Raw genomic sequence first — 24656 nt, 5'->3', positions numbered from 1 at the left:
AACTGAAAACAGAACTACCATATGATCTGACAATCCCACTCCTGGGTAAACATCCAAAAGAAATGAAATTAGGATCTAAAGGAGATACCAGGACTCCCATATTCATTGCAGCATCAGTCACAGTAGCCAAGATAGGGAAGTAACTCTAATGTCCCAGAGACAAATGGGTAAGGAAAATGTGGCATACACATATAAGGCAACATTACTCGGCTGTGAAAGACTTAGTTGTTCAGTCAAGTCCAACTCTTTGCAGCCTCATAGATTGTAGCCCTCCAGGCTCCTCTGTCCACAGATTTCTGCAGGCAAGAATACTGCAGTGGGTTCCCATTTCCTTCTCCAGGGGATCTTTCCCACCCAGGGATCAAACCTGGGTCTCCAGCATTGCAGGCAGATTCTTTACTATCTGAGCTACCAAGGAAGACCTTAGAAAAGAAAAAAGTTATACTATTTGTGACAACATGGACGAACCTGAAAAACATTATGCTAAGTGAAATAAGTCAGCTACAGAAAGAAGAAAAATTATATGATTCCACTTACATAAGGTATCTAAAATAGTCAAACTTACAGAAGCAGAAAATAGAATGGTAGTTGCCAGGGCCTAGGGAGTGGGGTAAATGGGAAGTTGTTCAAGGGTATAACGTCTCAGTTATAGAAGCTGAACAAGAAGCTGAACTCTTGAGAGTGCCTATATTTAACAATAGTGTTAAAATTAACTTAAAACTTTGTTAATAGAGCATATCTCGTTTTTAGTGTTTCTATCACCCCTTCCCGTCATAAAAGGCAGAGGGACACAGGACACTTTTTGAGGTGATGGATATGTTTATATGCTTATTACTTTTATTGTGGAGAAGGAAATGGTAACCCATTCTAGTATTCTTGCCTGGAAAATCCCATGGACTGAGGAACCTGGTAGGGCAGTCCATGGGGTCGCAAAGAGTCTGACACAACTGAGCGACCTCACTTTCACTTTCACTTTTATTGTAGTGATGGTATCCTGGGTGTAGGTACATGTCCAAACTCATCAAATCATATACATTAATATGTGTATTTAAAAATGCAAATACACTAAATTCTTTGTAAAATAATTATAGTAAATGAAAGTTCTAAAAAAAAAAAACAAAACACCAAAATGTGATTTAGAAACTGTCCAGGGGAATTAGGATTTCATGGGAATTAAGAACAGTAGGTGATCACTGCAGCATTGCCTATAATAGCCGAGACACAGAATCAAACTAAGTGTCCACTGACAGATGAATGGACAAAGATGTGCTGCATGTTTATATGTATGTGTATATATGTACATTATAAGAATATATACCATGAAATACTACTATCCATAAAAAACAATGAAATAATGCTATCTGCAGCAATGTTTATAGACTTAAAGATTATCATACTAAGTGAAATCAGACAGAGAAAGATACACACAAGACCACTTTTATGTGAAGCCTAAATAACTGTTACAAATGAAATTTTATTTGCAAAATAGAAACACACTCACATACATACAAATCAAATTTATGGTTACTAAACAGGAAGGGCTGGGCAGGGGGGGGGGATAAATTAGGAGTCTGGGATTAACAGATACAAACTACTATGTATAAAATATATAATCAACAAAGACTTACTGTACAGCACAAGGAACTGTCATAACCTATAATGGAAAGGAATCTGACAGAGTATAAATATATACACATGTATATGTGTAACTGGGCTTCCCAGGTGGCTCAGTGGGTAAAGAATCCACCTGCAATACAGGAAAGTGCAGAAGATTCAGTTTCAATCCCTGTGTCAAGAAGATCCCTTGGAAAAGGGAATAACAACCTACTCTGATGGACAGGGAGGCCTGGTGTGCTGCAATTCATGGGGTCGCAAAGAGTCAGACACCACTGAGCAACTGAACTGAACTGAACTGAACTGGTGTTCTTGCCTAGAGAATCCCATGGACAGAGGAACCTGATGGGCTATAGTCCATAGGGTCTCAAAGAATCAGACATGACTGAAGTGACCGAGCACAGCATATGTATAACTGAATCACTTTGCTCTACACTTGAAAATAACACAACACTGTAACACATCTGTACTTCCTCTGCAAAAAGGCTGATGGGTGGATTAGAGGGCATCCTATGATAAAAAAGTTTTAAGAACAAGCAAGTATTGTCAGAGAAACTTAACCTCTCAAGCAGGTGGAAATTATCTTGTTTTGGAGATTATAAAACTTTATAGAAGGAGTGGATGTATGAAAGCAAAGTCCATTAAAATGTATTAAGAGTAAAATTTAAATGATTCTCTCTCCTGGAATAGAATAGCACATTGTTGAGTCACATACTATATTAGGATTCTTATAAGAAAAATTATCACATACTTTTATAACTTTTTCCTAAAGATCCTGACTTAATAATTCATTTAACTTAATTAAATATTTTATTAAACATTTTTAAATGGATAAAAACATGTAATGTCCCTTGAGGGGCTTAGCTAATTCAGCCTCAAAAGTGAAATCAGAAAACACTTACACACAGTTTCATTAATTCCTTCAATAAATATTTTATCTATTGTGGCACACTTTCAATTGGGATCCTACAAGTGAGGTTTGAAACAGTGGAAAAATTTAGACTGAACAGAGCGTTAAGCAAAACTACATTTGTCAGATTTTATTCCTGGAAAAGAGATTGGACAGAAATGGAGAACAGAGAAGATGGATGAGATGCTGGATGGTGTAAAACAAAGGTGTTTCCCACTGTTGATTTTGAATATTCATTGGAAGTTCTGATGCTGACGCTGAAGCTCCACTCCTTTGGCCACTTGATGTGAAGAGCTGACTCACTGGAAAAGACCCTGATGCTGTGAAAGACTGAAGGCAGGAGGAGAAGGAGACGACAGAGGATGACATGGTTGGATGGCATCACCGACTCAATGGACATGAGTTTGAGCAAACTCTGGGAGGTAGTGGAGAACAGAGGAGCCTGCCATGCCATAGTCCATGGGGTCACAAACAGTCGGACATGACTTGGCGACTAAACAACAACACAGCAACAACAGTGTTGATGTGATTGCTGAAATCCAAGGACGTAAGATACAAACCGACTGTGCTGAAGTGGGAAGGGGAAACTGAAACAATCCCAAGGCTATTTATGTGAACAATACATGCTCAGGCATCCAGGCTTCTTTATCAACACCCCGTCCAGTAAGAGAAAACAATACTGAGGGTCAGACCCACTGAGACACACAACAGCAGTCCCGCTGTGCAAAGCGCAAGTGCTCATGTTTGCTAACGAATGGAGGTAGGAATGAGTGTGGAGAGTAGTGAGGGGCACGGGCTTTGATCCATACAACTGCCGCAGTGGAGGCTCCAGGGCACTCCTCAATGAGTCCGCAAGGAAAGCTTGCCCCTCCTGAACCAAGTGAGATGACGAGGGAAAACCGAGTGATGAGCCACAAAAGGTGCTAGTCCTGTGAGGAAGACTGAAAGCCTGAAGTCTGATACCTCTAGACGTGGTCAACTTTCCTGCTGCTTCCTACTTCTTCAGTTTGGGTCCAGACCCAGTCTTATTTTGAGAGAATTCCTGGGTCAGTAATAAAGTTAGCAATCATTTCCAGGCCTGGGGCCTTTATAGGAGCATCTTCTAAAGGAATCAACCTTCCTGGGGACTGATGCTCTGCCTCTACATCCCATTTTGGTGCCTGTTGTGGGCTTTATTGGATGATCTCTTGGCCCATCCAATGAGCCCTTCAACTGATAGACATCTCTGCTCTCCCCTGATCTCTTCCATCCTCTAGATCCAAGACTAACATCCATTGCCTAATATCTCTCTGCCTCTTGCTGGAGTCTCAGCACATTGTCTCTTTCATTCGGAGGCTCACTGCTGCTGCTGCTGCTGCTGCTAAGTCGCTCAGTCATGTCTGAGTCTTAGTGACCCCATGGACTGCAGCCTACCAGGCTCCCCCATCCATGGGATTTTCCAGGCTAGAGTACTGGAGTGGGGTGCCATTGCCTTCTCTGTGAGGCTCACTATGCCCTGCATATTTCACTCCCCCATGTCTTGCCATCTTTTCTGCATACGAGACCTGGTTTTTAGAAGCACCGATATCAACACAATCACATCACTTTTATGAAAAAGGAGATAATGGAAGATCACTGCTATTTCTTTTTTTTTTTTTAATTTATTTATTTTTGGGTGTGCTGGGTCTTGGTTGCAATGCACGCTTTTCTCTAGTTGTGCTGAGAAAGGGCAACTGTCGAGTTGTGGTGCGTGGGCTTCTCATCGTGGTGACTTCTCTTGTTGTGAAGCACTAGCTCTAGAGTGTTTGCCTGGAGAATCCCAGGGACAGAGGAGCCTGGTGGGCTGCCATCTATGGGGTCGCACAGAGTCGGACACGACTGAAGCGACTTAGCAGCAGCAGCAGCTGCTCTAGAGTGTGTGGGCTTCAGTGGATGTGCACTGTGGGCTCAGTAGTTGTGGCTCCCAGGCTCTAGAGCACAGGCTCACCAGTTGTGGTGCATGGGATTAGTTGCTCTGGGGCATGCAGAATCTTTCCAGACCAGGGATCGAACCTGTGTCTCCTGCATTGGCAGGCAAATTCTTCACCACTGAGCCACCAGGGAAGCCCTCACTGCTATTTGTTCTCAGGCTCTAAGATTCCATGCTTTCAGGACATCAACTTAGTGACTCTGCTTGCAATAGTGGAGCAAAATGACTGCTCAAGTGTTTTGAAATATTAGAGAGGGAATTATAGTCATTATCAACTTATACTGTTGTCCTCAGATGTTCCCCTTGGAGAGGATCAGAGTCTAGGAATTGTTCTCTGTTCTCTGGCTGGAATCTCTGCAGGAAAGATGAAAGACGAGTTTTCCACTGTGTAGATGAATTTTTGCTCCCTGATGTCCTCATCTCTGCATCCATCAAGGATTCATGTTATCAAGTGATCCTGGGTGACCTTTTTTCTCACATCACTTTTAATTCCCCTTTCACATGAATGAGTTGACTTCATAGCCACAAACTCTGGGCGACGCTAATTTCATCACACCGAGACAGGTTCAGAAGCCAAATCTGAAGGGAAGGTGGAACAGATGACAGGGTAATAATAGGAAGCTTACAACAAAGCATCCAATAAGTCTGGGAAGAACAAGTCTTGATGTCGAGATGGAACGGAACAAATCAATGTCAACTGTAAAGCTATATAAACCTCATCGACAAGTCAAAAACTATGGCAAAGAGATGTCCTTGAAAGTTTACAAAACTGACAGATTAGTGTTTTAAAGGACCATGGTGTCACCCTGGGTCACCTAGCAAGAAAGCGAATGACAGGAATCAGTGCCCCAAAGTGGAATCATAGGCAGCTTTCCAGAACAGTTTCAGTAAAATAAAATACAACAAACACCTCTGTCTGACCAACTCCAGTCTGTAAAATTTCATCAGTTCTAGCCAATGCATTGATATCCAAATAAAGCTGGTTTATCAGGGGGTGTGCTCATTTGCTCAGTCGTGTCTGACTCTTTGAGATCCCATGGACTGTAGCCCACTAGATTCCTCTGTCCACGGGATTTCCCAGGCAAGGATTCTGGAAAGGGTTGCCATTTCCTCCTCCAGGAAATCTTCCTGACTCAGGGACAGAACTCAAGACTCGAGTCTCCTGCATTGGCAGGCAGATTCTTTACTACTGCACCACCTGGGAATTTACTTAATTCCTCTAACTGGCAGTATTCCATAAAATAAAGAAGGGGATATTTCTTGGGAGTTTAAGATGATATAAGAATCCATTAAGTAGGATACCAAGTTTAGTGATAATACTGCATGGGTGACCCTTACCTAATCAAGATAATTTCTGAACTTTTTAAATGCCTGGTATATAACTCAGAGCTACAAAATAAATCTTCACTGGTAATGGGGCCCTGATGTACATTTTGAAAATTGCCTACTAGTGATTGTTATGCCCATACCTACTTGGAAATAACTTTTATTTATGACACAGCCCACAATAATGACAATCAATACTTTAAGAGTTTACTTACCATATATCATACTCTACCAAATGCTTTACATGCATTAACTTATTTATTCCTCACATTTGACTCCATAAGGTAGGCACTTTATTTTCTAAGACATCTTAAATTTAAAGATGCTAACTAGCTTCCCCAAAGATTAACTGGGACTAGAACTAAAAGTCTGTCTTAAATTAAATGTTCAGAACCCCACTGCCTGAAAACTCTTGAGCATTTATTTGTATTGTTTTAATGGAGGTTATAGAACTAGGAACAATACCATCAAAATAAAAACACAAATCTCATTAATGTGGAATGCCTCCAGCTCACTTGTCCTTGTTTTTCTTGCCTTCCCAGATATAAAATATTGAAATTATTATGTCCAACAACAGACAGAATTATACTCAGTGCACCGTCCAAGTTCACACTACCACTGAAATATTTCCTTCTAATAATGGCCCTTAACTTTTGCCACTGCCAAAGTCAGATATACCCCATGAAGGCAATGAGGATGCTGAAGAATTATGCTCCAGTGTCCTTGCCTATATTTAGCCTGTGATGGAGAAACCAGCATTCTAATATTTAAAGCCCAAAAGAGGAAGTACCAGAGCCCCAGGCTCAGCTGAAATCAATGACTTGCAGTCGCTCAAATGACAGGTGGCGCTAGTGGTAAAGGACACACCTGTCAATGCAGGAGGGATGAGAGAAGCTGGCTCAATCCCTGGTTCAGGAAGATCCCCTGGAGGAGGGCATGCAACCCACTCCAGCATTCTTGCCTGGAGAATTCCATGGACAGAGGAGCCCGGAAGGCTATAGTCCACAGGGTCGCAAAGAGTTGGAAATGACTGAAGTGACTTAATGCATGCACATACACACACACACACACACACACACACACAGGAACGTTGACAATGCTCACTCTACACCCATTGCTTCCAATACCTACTTTCTCTTCTCCACTCTTCCCCTGATTCCAAGTCTAGGGAAAATGCCTCTGTCTTCAGTTTTATGCTGCCAGTCTCAACACTGACTCATTTAATTCCATCTGTTCTGTACATTACTGACCTCTGCTCACTCCTTACACAAGAGAAAAAATGACCAGGACTTTTATAGTGCCAACAATGCTTTACTGAATTCCCTGAATTACCTGCTTGTATTCCCTCGTAGAATATACATGTCTTCTTGGCAAGAACCATGTCTTTGCATTATCACATTCCTCTCATCAAGCATTCAGTGTACTCAATGGATGGATGACTTACTGTGTGACTCAAATAATGTCTGGGTCAATATAAGAAAGTGTGCAGCAGTGTGTCTGCATAGAGCAAACTTACCAATGTCTTTGATAAAATGTAGAAGGTGAGGCTAAATTATTTTTGCGGCATTTCCAATACAAAATTCCTAGAATCTTTTTCATGATTTTCTCTCTCTGTCTCACACTCTGTCACTCATGATATGCCTTTGGTACATTAAGTACCACTGTGATATTGTGATTTACAATAAGAACTGTACCTTTGGTCTTCATCCCCATTTCTGTCACAGAAACCCTTGGGGCTTCACAAGTGGTAAGAATGTGACACGGGTGTCTTGTTAGATTAATGAGATGACTTTTGGACTACACCTAAGGACGGGGGCTGGTCTGGAGGAGAACCAACATTGTAATTAAAGGGTTGGAAAGCTCAGTTTTGGCCCCCAGACCTCTGGGAAGTGGTGGGGGGCCTGGAGATTGAGTTCAACTGCCAATTGCCAAGAGCCAATAATTTAATAAACTATACCTATGTAATAAAGCCTCCATAAAAACCCATAAGAATGTGGTTTGGCGATCTTCTGGGTTGGGGGACACTTGGAGATTTTCAGGGAGGAACCACCTATGAGAGAGTCCTGGGCCCTTTCCCCAGACCTTACCCTATGCCTCTTGTACATGTGGCTGCTTCTAAATTATATCCTCTTATAATAAACCAGTGATCTAGTAAATAAAAAGTTTCTGTGAGTCACTCTATCCAATTAACTGAACCCTCAAAGGAGGCTGCTGGAACACCCAATCTATAGTTGGTCAGTTGGCTAGAAGAACAAGCACCAACTTGGCCTTTCCATTAGCATATTAAGTGTGTTGGGGGGTAGTGCCTGGGGGTAGGACGGAGCCTTTAGCCTGTGAGGTCTGATGCTGCCATCTTCAGGTAGGCAGTCTCAGAATTGAGCTGGACTGTAGGACAGGCAGCGGGCACCAGAGAATTGCCTGGTGTGGGGGAAACCCCACAGCGAAATGGACACAGCAGGGACATAACTCTCCCGTCTGCTGCTCTAACCCCACTGACTCTATTCTCATTCTGGCCACCAGTATTTTTGCCCAGAAACCTAAACTTACTATCCTAATTAGAGTGTCCACCTCTTGTTCAGACCTGCCTTCAATCTCCTTGATACAGTCCCAAATCACCTTTAAAAAATTTAATGTGATTCTGTATTCATCTACTTACAACCTTTCAATGACTATTTCCTAAGGATAAAAATTACTAGTTCTTAATATTCAATCCTCCAATGGCTGAACACATGATAACAGTAAAGGAAATATCCTTACCACAAGCATCATGATGTCTCCCTAAAGTCTAGATACTGAGAAATTGAATATTTTGAATCAATCTGTCCCTATTCATATTTTTCTTTTGTTTACACAAAACAGATTTTTGCCAGTTACTATGCTATGATTAATTTGAAATTACAGACATAACCTAACTGAAACTTAATCCTCTCACCACATTTTCTTCCAAATTTTACTACTGTTTAACTATAGATATACAATGTAAAGTTTAGAAGAACATTATCAATATAATCAAACAATTACTTTGTGTGATGTTTATAACTCAGTTACTCCCATGTTCAAAGATATTCTCCCTCTGGCCACCAAAAAATGTATGTAATTATGTTCAGAGCAAGAAACAAATTTCTCTAATTTTGAGAAAAGCATCAGGAAGTACATGCTTTCACTGATCTAACTCTCAAAGTTGTCTTGCCAGATTGCCAAATCCATATTAAAACAAACCAAACCAAAAAAAAAACAAAACAAAACCCCTCAACTAGTAAAATTGGCATTGGCATTTACTTAAAAAATTTTTTTTTTTGTTTGTTTGTTTTCTATTTATTTATTGGCTGTGTGAGTCATTGTTGCTGTGCAGGCTTTTCTTGAGCTGTGGTGAGCAGGAGCTACTCTCTCGCTGCAGTTCACAGGCTTCTCACTGAAGTGGCTTCTCTTGTTGCAGAGCATAGGCTCTATGTGGGCAGCCTTCAGTATACGCACTGCAAGGAGCTCAGTTTTGTGGTTCCCAGGCTCTAGAGCACAGACTCAGTAGTTGTGGTACATGGGCTTAGTTGCTCCGAGGCATGTGGGATCTTCCTGGACCAGGGATCAAATCATGTCTCCTGCATTGGCAGGCAGATTCTTTACCCCTGAACCACCAGGGAAGGCCTCTCATTTACTTTTATGGTATATCATTCACCAGAGTGGTTCCAAATAGGAAAAGGAGTACATCAAGGCTGTATATTGTCACCCTGCTTATTTAACTTATATGCAGAGTACATCATGAGAAACGCTGGGCTGGAAGAAGCACAAGCTGGAATCAAGATTGCCGGGAGAAATATCAATAACCTCAGATATGCAGATGATACCACCCTTATGGCAGAAAGTGAAGAGGAACTAAAAAGCCTCTTGATGAAAGTGAAAGAGGAGAGTGAAAAAGTTGGCTTAAAGCTCAACATTCAGAAAACGAAGATCATGGCATCTGGTCCCATCACTCCATGGGAAATAGATGGGGAAACAGTGGAAACAGTGTCAGACTTAATTTCTTTGGGCTTCAAAATCACTGCAGATGGTGACTGCAGCCATGAAATTAAAAGATGCTTGCTCCTTGGAAGGAAATTTATGACCAACCTAGATAGCATATTCAAAAGCAGAGACATTATTTTGCCAACAAAGGTCCGTCTAGTCAAGGCTATGGTTTTTCCCGTGGTCATGTATGGATGTGAGAATTGGACTGTGAAGAAGGCTGAGCACCGAAGAATTGATGCTTTTGAACTGTGGTGTTGGAGAAGACTCTTGAGAGTCCCTTGGACTGCAAGGAGATCCAACCAGTCCATTCTGAAGGAGATCAGCCCTGGGTTTTCTTTGGAAGGAATGATGCTAAAGCTGAAACTCCAGTACTTTGGCCACCTCATGCAAAGAGTTGACTCACTGGCAAAGACTCTGATGCTGGGAGGGATTGGGGGCAGGAGGAGAAGGGGACGGCAGAGGATGAGATGGCTGGATGGCATCACTGACTGGATGGACATGAGTCTGAGTGAACTCTGGGAGTTGGTGATGGCAGGGAGGCCTGGCGTGCTGCAATTCATGGGGTCACAAAGAGTCGAACACGACTGAGCGACTGAACTGAACTGAACTATATCATTCATGTGGCAGAATAATCAATTTTCCCATGATTTATCATCTCCTTAACACAAAATTCCCTAGGAAGTTTACTGATAGTAAACTTCAGATATTCAAACTCTGAAGTATTCAAAGTGCCATTCATTACTTCAGGACCAGGAGATGTGTCATTTCTTCGTGGCTCCAAGATTCTAGAGAGTTTGGTCCTTAGCTCCTTGGAAATCAAAATCTGTCTCCAGTAATCTGGCCATATTGCTGCTTAATTTCTCTTCAGTACTACAGTATCAGGTTTCTCTGGCACATAAATGAAATGCAAAGGTAACACTGCTTTCTCACTAACGTCAGCAACCTTAGGTGGGGATTGAGCCATCAGTGTTGATTTGCCTGGAAACAAACAAGCTCCAGTTATTCTGGAGTAATTACTCACATGATTGATTTCAAGGCAGGAACAATAATACCTTTTCCATTCAAATTTCTAGTAATTATTAAAGAGAGTTGCCAAATAAACATTTATGGAATAGATGAATAAATTAACAGTAGGGCAACAGATATTTATGTGCAAAGTTTTCTGCAAGGTGCTGAATGACACAAATAGAAAAGATGTGGGTACAAAATTAGTCCATGTATGGATCCTATGATGGTTAATTTTATATGTCAAGTTGACCAGGCTAAGGCTAGACAGCTGGTAAAACATTACTTCTCCATATGTCTCTGAAGGTGTTTCTGAAAGCGTCTAGCATTGGAAAGAGGAGACTAAATACAGAATAAGATCACTGTCACCAATTTAGGTTGGCATCATTCAAGACTGTGTTAATTATAATATTCAAAACAAGAACACTCTTATATAACTTTTAAAATACAAATGGTGCAACAGTCTGATTCTGTTCTTCATTTATTATTTACTATGGAAAAGACTCTGATGCTGGGAGGGATTGGGGACAGGAGGAGAAGGGGATGACAGAGGATGAGACAGCTGGATGGCATCACTGACTCGATGGACGTGAATCTGAGTGAACTCTGGGAGTTGGTGATGGACAGGGAGGCCTGGCGAGCTGTGATTCATGGGGTCGCAAAGAGTCGGACACGACTGAGTGACTGAACTGAACTGAACTGAACTGAATGGCTTCAATTAAAAAATACGATTTATACTATTTTCAGTGTTCATGACTTGAACATTTTGTCATGATCCTTCATAACACAAATCCTGTTGATTTAAGTCTAGTAAAATTCTTTTGAAGTACATCATCAACTAGAGTGCAAGTAAAATACTAAATTTTGGTGAGAGAGATTTAAATGAAGTTCAAAGACAACATCCAGTTAGGGAGGATAGAAAGGGTAACAGAAAGAGGGTAGAAAGGTGAGGATGAAGAAACCCAGGACAAAGGCACAGGAAGAAGGTGAACCCTGAGCTGGACAGGGAGAGGCTACCTTCTGACCACGTGAAATGGTAGAGGAAAAGCACTACAGCTGGAAGAGCATGAATTAAAGCACAGAAGTAGGCAAATACTGACCCTGGGCCTGTGTGTTTCAGGGAGTTCAGTTTAAGGGTAGAGCAAGATTGCATTATCAGGCAAATCAGCTTGGAAGTTTTGACTTAAGCAACAGGGTGTACTCAACAATGATCCCAATTTTCATTATTTATTGTCTATGATACAACATCACATCTATCTCCAGACTCCAAGTTAGGAGTCCTTTGCACTTTTTTTTTGAGCTCATCTGCTTAACTGATAAGAAAATACTTAACAAAACTTAGTTCTTGTTTATTTTGTTCTTGCATTTTACATCTGAAGGTCAACAGTTTTAACACAGATCCTATATTACATAATAAGGATATTGAACAGAAAGATGCTACTCTTCCTGTCCCTGAATGTCCCTGTCAACTGCAGAGATTTTTGATGATTGGCTGGACGCAGTCAAGTCCTGTGGGGTTGAGGGCACAGATGGCTACTAGCTCCTACAACCAGAGAAACAGTCTCATTTGTCTTCTGCTTCATGTATATGGTCCACATTTCTTTCTGGTGAATTCTGTATCTTTCAGAGCTCCCATTCTTCATTGCCTCCAAAGTAGGTTTTAATTGCTACTGTTACATCTACTGTTGACTGAGAGACCCAAGGTTACCTATAGGGCTGACATCAGGCAAGAGGGAGTTACTATAATTGCACCATGATATAATAGTATAATGACTTTACTATTTATAATAATAGCTGTTAACTGTTACTCTAATTATTTTATCTTCAAATGACCCCGTGAATGATTTAGGTTATGAAACAGAATTTATTTGTGTAAAGAGGAAGGGACTGGTCATCAGAGAGGTTAAGTGAATAATTCAAGATTACTCAGTTAGTAACATAGCAGAGACAATAACACTGAGAGTTAGCCCAGCGGTCTTTCCTATTCTTGACAAGGTATTTAATATGCATACCAACTCTTTTGTTTCATCCATGAAATATATTTCCCCACTGCTTAGGTAGTAATATGGATACATTCAAAACATGAACGTTCTTAAATTAACTTATTTAAACACAAATAGAACAAGGAGAGTTGATCCTACTTTTCATTCCTATCATACAATAGAGTTGATTTAAAAATACCCTCTTTACTAAAGTAGCTTCATGGCTTGAACATCTAATTGTGATTCTTTCTCTAATCAACTTTCAAAGACTGGATTTAAGCCTATCTTCAGTGTTAGTTTCTTTACCTTTTTTTTTTCCTTTCTGAAATTTCTCTATTGGGAAAGAATCAAGTGAAATCTAACAAGGAATACATCCATATTTGCATCCTGAAATTGGAACAAGAACTTGCAGGAATGCCATGTTGATGACTGTACCACAGTTGAGATAGTCTGTTACATGTTGAAGCAAGATGAACCATGAACCATCAATCTCTTCCCTAGTCATCATCCCCCAATCTCCCCCCAGCATGGGGCAGTATCTTAATGGACGTGCATTATCAATGCAGGCTTCTCTTCCATCATAAAGAACAGTGTACCAGGAGCATCTGGTACACTGAATTTGTCACACTGCAGACAAGCTAATCTCATTATGGGAGCCCACAGGGGAGAAGAGAAAAGATTCACATTTAGTCCATATGAACTACCAGGAGACCCATCAAGGCAGTTGGGCTAGCTCATGATACAGCAGCTTCTAGCAAATTACCAGCCCATAACAACTTAGTCATAATGAGCTGCAAGACCCTGCACCATAAGCTCCAAGCCATTAAAGGGAATTCAAGTACATGAATTCGTGTACACAGTAGAACCTTAACATCTGTCTGTGCTAAGCCAATATTTTGCTTATACCTTTTTTGGGACAGCAAAATTACCCTTGTGTCCCCTGAAACTAGGGACCGGAATTTTCATCAACTGCAGTTTTCACCTTCGAGACAGGGCAGAGCTGATCCACTTCAGCCTCCCCCGGCCACCGAGCCAGGCAGCAAGCCACTCATTCTGGCAGCTGTTTTGTACATATTAGGCTGATTTTCTCCCAAACCATTTCCTCTTGCTGTTCAAGTGGGAAAAACAATAGTCTAGTCATAAATTAAACAGGCAACAAGACATGCAGATCCACGAATAGCCTAAAAATGATAATTAAGCAAAATAACTTAAATCATATCCTACTAAACTCAGCATGGAGAACCCCTCCCCCTGCATTTTAATTAATTTAGGCCATTGTGTCTATTTTTCCTGTTAAAGCACTGTACTCCTCTTCTTCCCACGGTGGGGTGAATATTTAGGGATTCAGGAAATAAAACAGCAATAATGATGATGATGCTATTGGGTTGGCCAGAAAGTTCATTTGGGTTTTTCCATAAGATGTTCAGGAAAACCCAAATGAACTTTATGGCCAACTCAATAATAATAATACCACGATTATAATAATTAGTATTTCTATTTAATAGATGAGGTCATAGAGCAATAGATTACCCATGGAAACTGGTTGTTAAGCTAAAAGGGAACTGACACTTAATATATAGTTTAAAGTATTTTCACAGAGTTTTATGTACAGGATGAACAAACACTTATGTGGATAATAGAAATTCCTTATTTTTATGTCTTAAACAGTGTCTATGAATCACTTGGGCAGTGATTTCAAAATTTGTATCATTCCTCCTACCTCCAGATCCTTAGCATGGAGCAAAATGGGTGCTGTAAATATCACTGTGTGTTTTTTAGATTTTTATTAAATTTCTAGTTCTAATCAACCTACATATAATGTCTAAACATCTCCCAGGATTTACATGTGGGTGGGACCTAGTGGGTCATTTACTTCATCATCTGTCCTTGATGAGTCAGCATCTCAGTTACTGGCTGAAAGCTACCATGGACAGCAGCTCAAACTCGCATGCCACTCCACTGAAAAACAGCTCTGGCTGTCAAAATCAGAATGTCTTCTAGTAAAAATCGAATAATTGATTCTGAATTCTGACTTCTAGTTCTGTCTTCTGATTGACTAAAGCATGCCCCTGAGTTTTACATTGATATTCTAGACTGACCAATATTTGCAAACTTATCTCTTTCATTATTTGCTGCTGCTGCTGCTGCTAAGTTGCTTCAGTCGTGTCCGACTCTGTGCGACCCCATAGACGGCAGCCCACCAGGCCCCTCTGTCCATGGGATTTTCCACGCAAGAGTACTGGAGTGGGTTGTCATTTCCTTCTCCAATGTATGAAAGTGAAAAGTGAAAGTGAAGTCGCTCAGTTGTGTCCGACCCCTAGAGACCCCATTGACTGCAGTCCACCAGGCCCCTCTGTCCATGGGATTTTCCAGGCAAGAGTACTGGAGAGGGGTGCCATCGCCTTCTCCACTTTCATTATTTAAGTAGGGGCAATTCAGGAGTCTCATCATCGCATTTGGAGGTCTCGCCATTCTGGCCACACTTCTGTTCTGTCCCTCTGGTTTGTAGATTCCACCTCTCCAACCTTAATTCTTAATACACAACATTTCACACACTACTCCAAATATAGTCTGAAAAGTGCCAAGTACTTAATCATCACTTTCCTTGTAGCACTGAACTTGAACTTCCGTTGATGTAACTTAAAATACATTAGCTTTCTTCAGCTTCTCAAAGAGTTGTCTTATATGAAATTTGAATTCAGCTATACCTGTAGTATGTTTTTTGCAAACTGCTGCCAAATTAGGTTTCCATACAGGATGCACCTCTGCAACTGATACCTTTGAACCTGCAAACAAGGTTGGAGATATACTTCAAATTTTCAACTTTGTTTTTGGCTCATATTTTTCAATAATTTAGGTTCCTCTTGAAATTTAATTCTACATCAAATGTATGCATATTTCCTTAGCCTCGCATAATCTGCAAATTTTATAGGCTTGCTCTGAAGACATTAGCTCAATTCTTTGATTATAGTTTTGAATAGTGTGCACATAGCTCAAAGCTTCTCTAATGCACACTCTATTTCAGATTCTTAACAATCTACTAAACAGTGTATCCAAAGGGATGTATAAACCCAGGTTAATACATATCATCAGCACACAAAACACAGCATATACCTTGGATTGTTTTCCTAGATGGAGTGCACTGTGACATTGGCATTGTCTTACTGACTTCCCATCTGCAGAATGCCTAGCACTTCCTATGCACTCATTTTCAAATGATGAATGCTCATTCACAATTGTGTGATCACCTTCATCAGCCACTCTCAATTCTGGTTATAATCAAGGCAGAGGGTCTCAAAGAGACAGATGGTAGAGCTTCACAAGTATACCTATTTCTCACATCTCAGGTTTTGAATTTGAGTTTGACTGTTAATTTCCCAACACTGCTGAGCTGTGTAGCTCAGATGTAAAGGCAGTTGTCTCTAAAGTGGGGTACATCAGACAATCCAGCATGGTTGGGGAAGCAAAGGCTTGAACTGCATTTTAAATTACTGTTCTTATTTTTAAAATGAGATTTTAAATATTTTCTAACATACAAGTTTTGATACAGTAATATATTTATCTCATGTGCAAATAAATCAATATATAATGGATATTCTTATTCAAAGCCTTTCATTGATCAAGGAGTGCAATTGACAAAGGCTGGAAAACCTTGCGTGGGAGAGGCATACTAGTTGCCAGTTGTTGTTGCTGCTGTTCAGTTGCTAAATTGTGTCTGACTCTCTGCAATCCCTTGCACTGCAACATGCCACGCTCCTCTGTCCTCCACTATCTTCCAGACTTTGCTCAAATCCGTGTCCACTAAGTCAGCGATGCTGTCTAACCATCTCATTGCCCCTTCTCCTTTTGCCTTCAATCTTTCCCAGCATTAGGGTTTTTATTTCCAATGAATGGGCTCTTCACATTAGGCGGCCAAAGTATCAGAGATTCAGCTTCAGCATCAGTCGTTCCAATGAATATTCAGGACTGATTTCCCTTAGCATTGACTGGTTTGATCTCTTTGCAGTCCAAGGGACCCTCAATAATCTTCTCGAGCACCACAATTCTAAAGCATCAATTCCTCTGTACTCAGCCTCCTTTATGGTCCAGCTCTCACATCTGTACATGACTACTGGAAAACTGGAAAACCATAGCTTTGACTATACGGACCTTTGTTAGCAAAGTGATGTCTCTGCTTTTTAATGAACTGTCTAGGTTTTCATTGCTTTCAGGAGGCAAGCGTCTTTAAATTTCATGGTGGCAAACCAGTCCAATATTCTTGCTATGAGAACTATATGCACGGGATGAAAATTTGGGCCAGAAACCCAGATTAAGACCTGACCTTGTAAGCGACTCTTTGGAGTAAGCAGCTCTTTGCAAGGAGGCCGTTTGTCCTATCAATTTAACAAAGCTAGATTTTAACTAGATTTTAACCCTTATACCAGATACCCCATGCTTAACTAACCTCCAGACCAAGCACACTTTTCAAATCTTTTAATCACAAAATACCTTGCCTAACCTGTTGATTTTTTTCTTAGATTAAAGAAGTAGAAATGAAGAGTAAGTAATTATCAGATGGCTAGATCTTTCCCCTCAGCTTCTCCTTCAGTTATCCCAAGAACAATCTGTGCAAACAAGATAGCATCTAAAGAAACATCACAAGAGTCAGCAGGTCTGTGCAGTGAAAGATGACGAAGGCTCTGATCCCCTCCCCAAACGATTAACAGCTACTAGTTTCCCCCTTTTCCCTAGAAAAACGTGCATGTGCTTGTGCTCAGCTGCTCAGTCATTTCCAACTCTGTGAGACCCCATGGACTGCAGCCCACGAGGCTCCTCTGTCCATGGGGTTTTTCAGGCAAGAATACTGGAGTGGATTGCCATTTTTCTCCTTCAGGCAATCTTCCCTGAGATCAAACTCCTATCTCTTGAGTTTCCTGCATTGGCAGGCAGATTCTTTACCACTAGAGCCACCTGCATGGCCAAACAGAATCTTTGGAATAGATTTTTGGACGTAAGTATGTCTCTCCCTGGCGGATGGGGCTTCCCTCGCGGCTCAGATGGTAAAGCGTCCGCCCGCAATGAGGGAGACCCGGGTTCGATCCCTGGGTTGGGAAGATTCCCCTGGAGAAAGAAATGGCAACCCACTCCAGTATTCTTGCCTGGAGAATCCCATGGATAGAAGACCCTGATAGGCTACAGTCCATGGGGTCGCAAAAAGTCGGACACGGCTGAGCGACTTCACTTTCAATTTCACTTTCACGCTCTCTTCCAGACTGCTGGCTTCCTGTATAAATCAACCTTTCCTTTCAATCAACGCTTGCCTCTCGAGTACTGGTTTTAGAGTACTAAGCAGCCGAACCTGAGTTTGGTAACAACCTCAGCCAATGAGCTCTGGTCCGCAGCTAAATGGTGACAACTCAGCACCGGGAGGCCCCTGTACGAGAGATAATACAATCCTGTTCATTTGGAAAGGATTACAGAACAGAAGCCTTTAATTTTGCAGGTACGAAAACTGAGGTGCAAAAGGATTAACTGACTGCATTGAGAGCCTCAGTGCCCTTTGGAAACATGACAGGGAGCAGAAAATGAAACAAAATATGGTTAACGGCCAGAGCTAGACTTGATCCCACTCCACTGCTCTTACTCCAAGTATATTACCCCAATAAGGAAGTAAACAAACAAACCAAAAGCTGGACACAACCACAAAGAAAGAAAAGAAATAGAAGAAATTGAAAGGAGATATCCACTTCGCTATATCTTTCAGCATCACCCTCCCGCTGACTCACTTGGGGGGATAGCATTGCTGCTGCTGCTGCTAAGTCGCTTCAGTCGTGTCCGACTCTGTGTGAGCCCATAGACGGCAGCCCATCAGGCTCCGCCGTCCCTCGGATTCTCAAGGCAAGAACACTGGAGTGGGTTGCCGTTGCCGTTGCCTTCTCCGGGGGACAGCATTAGGCACCGTCAAATGACAGCAGTGGAGGCCTTTCTGAGCACCAGCTCACCCCTTCCAACTTTCAACTCCTATTTTGAAGAATTCTTCCTTCAAAAGTTGTGAACATCCACATTGTTCTAAGATGAGTAACACATTGCAAAATAATAATTCAAGGTGTACAGTGGGGAGACATCCACTCATGACTTGATCCAGCAACATATGCTCATGCAGATGGAAGAGGAAGTTACCAGACACTTTATAAAGGCCATCACCTTGCACCTGAGTACAAAGAGAAGTACGTCACTATTCTTATGGAGAAAAAAGTTGTGTACAAAGTGTGCCCTCATTTTCTTAAAATGTAACAACTGGAGCACACTGGAGCCTGCATGTAAAGCTGAGTCTCTGCTCTCCAAACCCATGTTTTTTTCCTGCTACAGCACAGCTAAGGGGCCTGTTTCATACTGCGTTAAATACAGTGAGAATCTTGTTTCTAAATGAAAACACGTATTCTCAAAGTGTTTCCAAAGCATCAATGTGACTTGTAAATAAGGACACCACAAAGAGTTGCCCTGATACCTTTTAAAAAATGAAAGTTAAGAGTAAGGTCTTACAGAACATGGGTAGCAATAAACTTATTGGGTCTCGTGGATGGGCGTAGCTTCTGTGTCACCTAACATGGTGCTTTCAAAAGGAAGAGGAATGGGACCAATAATAGTTTTTGATTTATTGTCTGGTCCCTACGAGGATGACAGCTCCATGATGGCTGTGGCTTGGCATTTCTTTATTCCCAGCTTTTATAAGAGAGTTTACAAGAAGGAGAATCTCAGTAAAGGGGGTTGAAAGAACTGCTTCGTTATGTATGCCATTTAATTTAAAACATCCTTATGAGATGCTTTGGAAATATTGGAATGTGAAAGCATATTAAATGGAGTGAAAATGCAGTGGACTGAGAAATAGGGACCACCTCCTAAGATCAGGCCTTGGCCCGCATGTACAGCATCCACCCTCTTGGCACTGAGTGGTCCAGGTGGTATTCAGGCCAACAGAACTTTCTCCTTGGTTCGCCAACATCTCTCTCTAATCTATGTGTGCATGTGCAAATCCAGTATGGTGGAGAGTAGGCCTGGAAAAATACAACATTGAGATTAATCACTTACCAGTGATCCCTCTAATCTCTCATCTCCTATAACTTGTCACCTACATGAGCCTCCAAGGTGGCAGGTAGGACTGTTCCAATCCTATCCTGCCCCCAGTTCTCTGCAGAGAACTCTCAAGTCACCCTTGAAGCTGACCTTCCACTTCATATACAGCCAGGTTCTGCATTTGAGAATCAGGCGGTTCTCAAATGCTCATGGGCCTAGCAGTTTTCTAGGGAACCTATTAAAAATGCAGATGTCCAAGCCCAACCTTCAGGACACTGAGCCAGGAAGCTGCATCTGTAAGAGTTGCTTGAGCTGACTCTGATATGGGGGTGGGGGGCGCATTTCCGAGCATTCCATGACCCATCCCTGAGCCCCAGACCCTGCAGGATTCCAAATATAAATATGCTGGTGAGTGGGGCAAAACCCTTTCCAGTAAAAGGGAGAGATGGCTAGAGCCCCTGGGCTGAAGATGACAAGTTAAAAAAAAAAAAGAGGGAGTGACATGCAGTTGGGAGGGGTGGATAACCATTAAAAGGCAAAAATCAATAAGATTTTCCAGAATCTAAGTGAAACAGTTAAACTGAGCAGTGCCACTGGATGGAAGCTGAAGGACAGTGAGCTGCAGAAGTAAACAGACATGGATTTAACATCTTACACTAATTTATCTCTGTGATCTTAGCCCTACCACACAACAAAACAATTACTCAGCTTACTGTGACTCATGCATGTCTGTGCATGTGTTAGTCGCTCAGTCATGTCCAGTTCTTTGTGATCCTGTGGACTGTAGCCCACCAGGCTCCTCTGTCCAAGAAGTTCTCCAGGCAAGAATACTGGAGTGGGTTGTCATTCCCCTCTCCAGGGGATCTTCCTGGCCCAGGGATTGAACCTGAGTTCCTGCATTACAGGAAGATTCTTTACTGTCTGACACACCAGGGAAGCCCTTCTCATCCACAGCACAGGGATAATAGCTAACATATATAAGGCCTTTGTGAGGATTTAATGATATTGTAAGTAAATGCATAATCAAAAACATTGGATATGCTCAATAAATGTCTCAATTATTATTTCAGAGCAATAATAAAATAATAGGGTCAAGTTAATCAGGTTTTTAAAATTTTTTTTTGTTTTTTGATGTGGACCATTATTAAAGTCTTTGTTGAGTTTGTCACAATATTGCTTCTGTTGTTTATGTTCTGGTGTTTTGGCTGTGAGGCATCTGGGATCTGAGCTCATTGACAAGGAATCGAACCTGTAGCCCCTGCATTAGGAAGCGAAATCTTAACCACTGGATTGCTCAAGTCCCAAGTTATTCAGTTTTTACATGAAGAAATGCAAAGTTCCTGTCTAAGTCCATATAACCTGGAGAATAAATAATTTCCTAAATGGGAAATGTACAATATTTGACAAATATCTCTGCACTATATTTACCAAAACATGCCAGAATGTACTAGAGTCTGCAAAGAAGTATCAGGCACAAGGCAGGATGAGGCTATAGCACAGCTTCTGGGGCTTGAACAGTGCGGGAACAGTGAAGTGAAATGGCCCTGCAAACCAGGGGCCTGTGACCTTGTAATCACACGCCACAGTCCACTCAATGGTTCCCTCTTTAAGTCTTTTTATCTTTATCTCTTTATGGGTAGTTTTTAATTTTTGGCAGACGTTCTCCATGACAATGTAGGTGCAGTTAATCCCCAGATTTGGCATCCAAATTTAATTACCTTTCACATTCCCGTGCCAAATATAGGATCTCCTACAAGAACCCTATTACTGCTGATGAAAATTATCAGCAACTGGTTCAGAAGAGCATGAGGGCTTGAAATGAACTGAAGCAGCTGAAACTCATGAAGATGGGCCATGTGGCCAACAGGGAGGCCGTGAAATAAATAACTACATTCCGATCCCGGCATTGGAAGAACATACATTCAAACATTACAGTCTACATGCAAATAGCAGCTGGGACTTATTGCCATACAGGAAGGTTCAAATAATCTGCCTCATACTGAAATAATCAGACAGCTGACCAACACTTAAAATTAGTTTTCTTCTCCAAAAGTGAGCTAATACCATTGGAAACCAGAGACGAACTCAAAACTTTTATTCCTAGAGGAAATAACCTTCACGTCTTTGAAGAATATTTAGAGACTAGAAACAGTCACTGTGAAATTAGCCACACTGTAGTGTTTATTAAAATCCTAGAACTTGCAGAGTTTATTTTTAAAACCACAAGTGCTGAGTTTAATTAAACTTGTCAAGTATATGATGAACTTGATAAGAGAAAGGCAGGTGATTTGATCCACAATTAACAAAATATACCCAATGTTACTATGCCTTCTAGGAAACCAGCATGAGATATGGCCAAATGACACAAGATACCACTATGGGTGTGATTATAATTGATAATTCTTGTTGTTGTTATTTCGTCACTAAGTTGTGTCAGACTAAATTTCCGACTGCATGGACTGCAGTATGCCAGGCTTCCCTGTCCTTCACTATCTCCCAAAGTTTGCTGAAATTCATGTTCATTGAGTCAGTGATGCTATCTAACCATCTCATCCTCTGCCACCCTCTCCTCCTTCTGCCTTCAATCTTTCCCAGCACCAGAGTCTTTTCCGATGAGTGGGCTCTTTGCATCAGGTGGCTAAAGTTCTGGAACCTCAGTGTCAGCATAGGCCTTCCAATGAATATTCAGGGTTGATTTCCTTTAGGATTGACTGGTTTGATCTCCTTGCTGTCCAAGGGACTCAAAGAATGTATTTTGTTTTTGGGGTAGCATTTTACTTAACCAAACTGATAACTGAATATGATCACATAAATAACTCAGGGCATTGACTCTCTCTCTCTCACGTTAATAGACATTAGACTCTTACAGTGACGGTCACACCTTTTACGGTAGGAAGCAACCCAAAGCTATAGAAGCTGAAGACATTGGTCAAGTTTCCAAAGCTGGAGGCTGGACCAAGGGGAGTAGAAGCTGGGTTTTCTCACCCAAAGGCCATCTGATGTCATAGACCATGCCATAGGAGGGAAACCCCCAACTCCTACTGGAGTGTTTGTGCACAAGCAATTATAAGGCTGCTTCTTGTATTTGGGCATTTTCACATGTAAGCTACAATAACAGGTTGCAAGTGATAACTTTCAACATTCTCAACCCATTTTTTTTTTCAGTTTAAAAACCTTTTTATTTTGAATAACTATAGACTCATAAAGGGTGTCTGAACTTTATAGAGTTCCCTTATTCTTTTTTTTTTAATTGTACTTAGCCCTTTCTTTAATATTCTTTTACTTTTTTTTTTACTCAAGTATAATTGTTTTACAATGTTGTGTTAGCTTATGCTGTATAACAAAGTAATACATTGCTATTATTCTGTTGCTAAGTTGTGTTCAGCTCTTTGCTACCCCATGGATTGCAGCACGCCAGGCTTTTCTGTCCTTCACTATCTCTCTGAATTTGCTCAAATTCTGAGTCAGTGATGCAATCCAACCATCTCATCCTCTGTTGCCCCCTTTTCCTCCTGTCCTCAGTGTACACCTGTATCCCCTCCCTCTTAAGCCTCCCTCTAACTCAGTCCCATGCCACCCAATTAGGTCATGATCTAGATTATTTTTAAAAATCTGAAACAACAATAAAGTAGAACAATACATATTTTTGTCACCCCTCAGTATCCTTGAGGAATTGGTTCTGAGAAACACAGCAGATACAAAAATCCACGGATATTCAAGTCCCTTGTATAAAATGGTATAGCATTCCCAAGTAATATATGCATATTCTCTCACATGCTTTCAATTACCTCTTGATGATGTATAATACCTCGCTCACTAGCTTCCATCATGTCCAACTCTTTGTGACAATATGGACTGTAGCCCACCAGGTTACTCTGTCCACGGGATTCTCTAGGCAAGAATATTGGAGTGGGTTGCCATTTCCTCTTGCAGGGAATCTTCCCAACCCAGAGATCGAACCTGGGTCTCCTGCTTGGTAGATGGATTCTTTACCACTGAGCCACCGGGGAAGCCCCTTTATAATACCTAGTACAATGTAAATGCTATGCAAGTAGTTGTAAATAAAATGTAAATATTCTATCAATAGTTGCCAGGATACAGCAAATGTGCTTTGCTTTTGGGAAGTTTCTGGAATTATTGTCTCCCAAATATTTCGATCTGCAGTTCGTTGAATTGTGAATGCAGGACCCACCAATACAAAGAGCCAACTATATTCAGATTTTCATTTGTTCATTCAGCAAGTAACCAGGCATGGGTCTAGGTGCTGGGAATGCAGCAATCAAAAAATCAGACAAAAATCCCCCTTTTGGATCTTGCACTCTAGTGCAGAAAATGAACTTTGAACAGAATGGACAGGTGGACTCCATAGGGCGCCATCTGTGGTGGAGTGGAGGATGGTAACTCAGGAAAAGATGGGGAGGAAATTTAAATGGAGTTATCAAGAATGAACTTATTGACAAGGTGACATCTGACCGAAGACCTGAAAGAGGTGAGGGAGTGAAGCACCTGTCTGGTGTGGATTTGGGGTGAAAGGGGGCTGTTTTGTTTTAAGCAGAGATAAAGGGTAAATGCCGGAGAAGGCGATGGCACCCCACTCCAGTACTCTTGCCTGGAAACTCCCATGGATGGAGGAGCCTGGTGGGCTGCAGTCCATGGGGTCGTGAAGAGTCGGACACGACTGAGCGACTTCACTTGCGCTTTCCACTTTCATGCATTGGAGAAGGAAATGGCAACCCACTCCAGTGTTCTTGCCTGGAGAATCCCAGGGACGGGGGAGCCTGGTGGGCTGCCGTCTATGGGGTCACACAGAGCTGGA

At 41.5% G+C, this 24656-nt stretch overlaps 1 protein-coding gene and 1 long non-coding RNA gene across 4 annotated transcripts in view; one reads left to right on the top strand and one right to left on the bottom strand.

Moving 5' to 3' along the window:
• The window catches only part of CTNND2 (catenin delta 2), a 1127175-nt gene that overhangs the window by 719280 nt on the left and 383239 nt on the right, over positions 1-24656 (bottom strand). The gene's annotated exons all lie outside the window — the stretch shown is intronic.
• LOC123330641 lies at positions 17432-18914 on the top strand. The gene is made up of 2 exons (XR_006546692.2): positions 17432-17777; positions 18039-18914. It is a non-coding gene; the product is annotated as an uncharacterized LOC123330641 (long non-coding RNA).

Source organism: Bubalus bubalis, chromosome 19 (assembly GCF_019923935.1).
Source record: "Bubalus bubalis isolate 160015118507 breed Murrah chromosome 19, NDDB_SH_1, whole genome shotgun sequence".
NCBI classification, from domain to species: Eukaryota; Metazoa; Chordata; class Mammalia; order Artiodactyla; family Bovidae; genus Bubalus; species Bubalus bubalis.
Note: the sequence above shows the minus strand (reverse complement) of the source record. Positions and strands in the feature narration are given on the sequence as shown.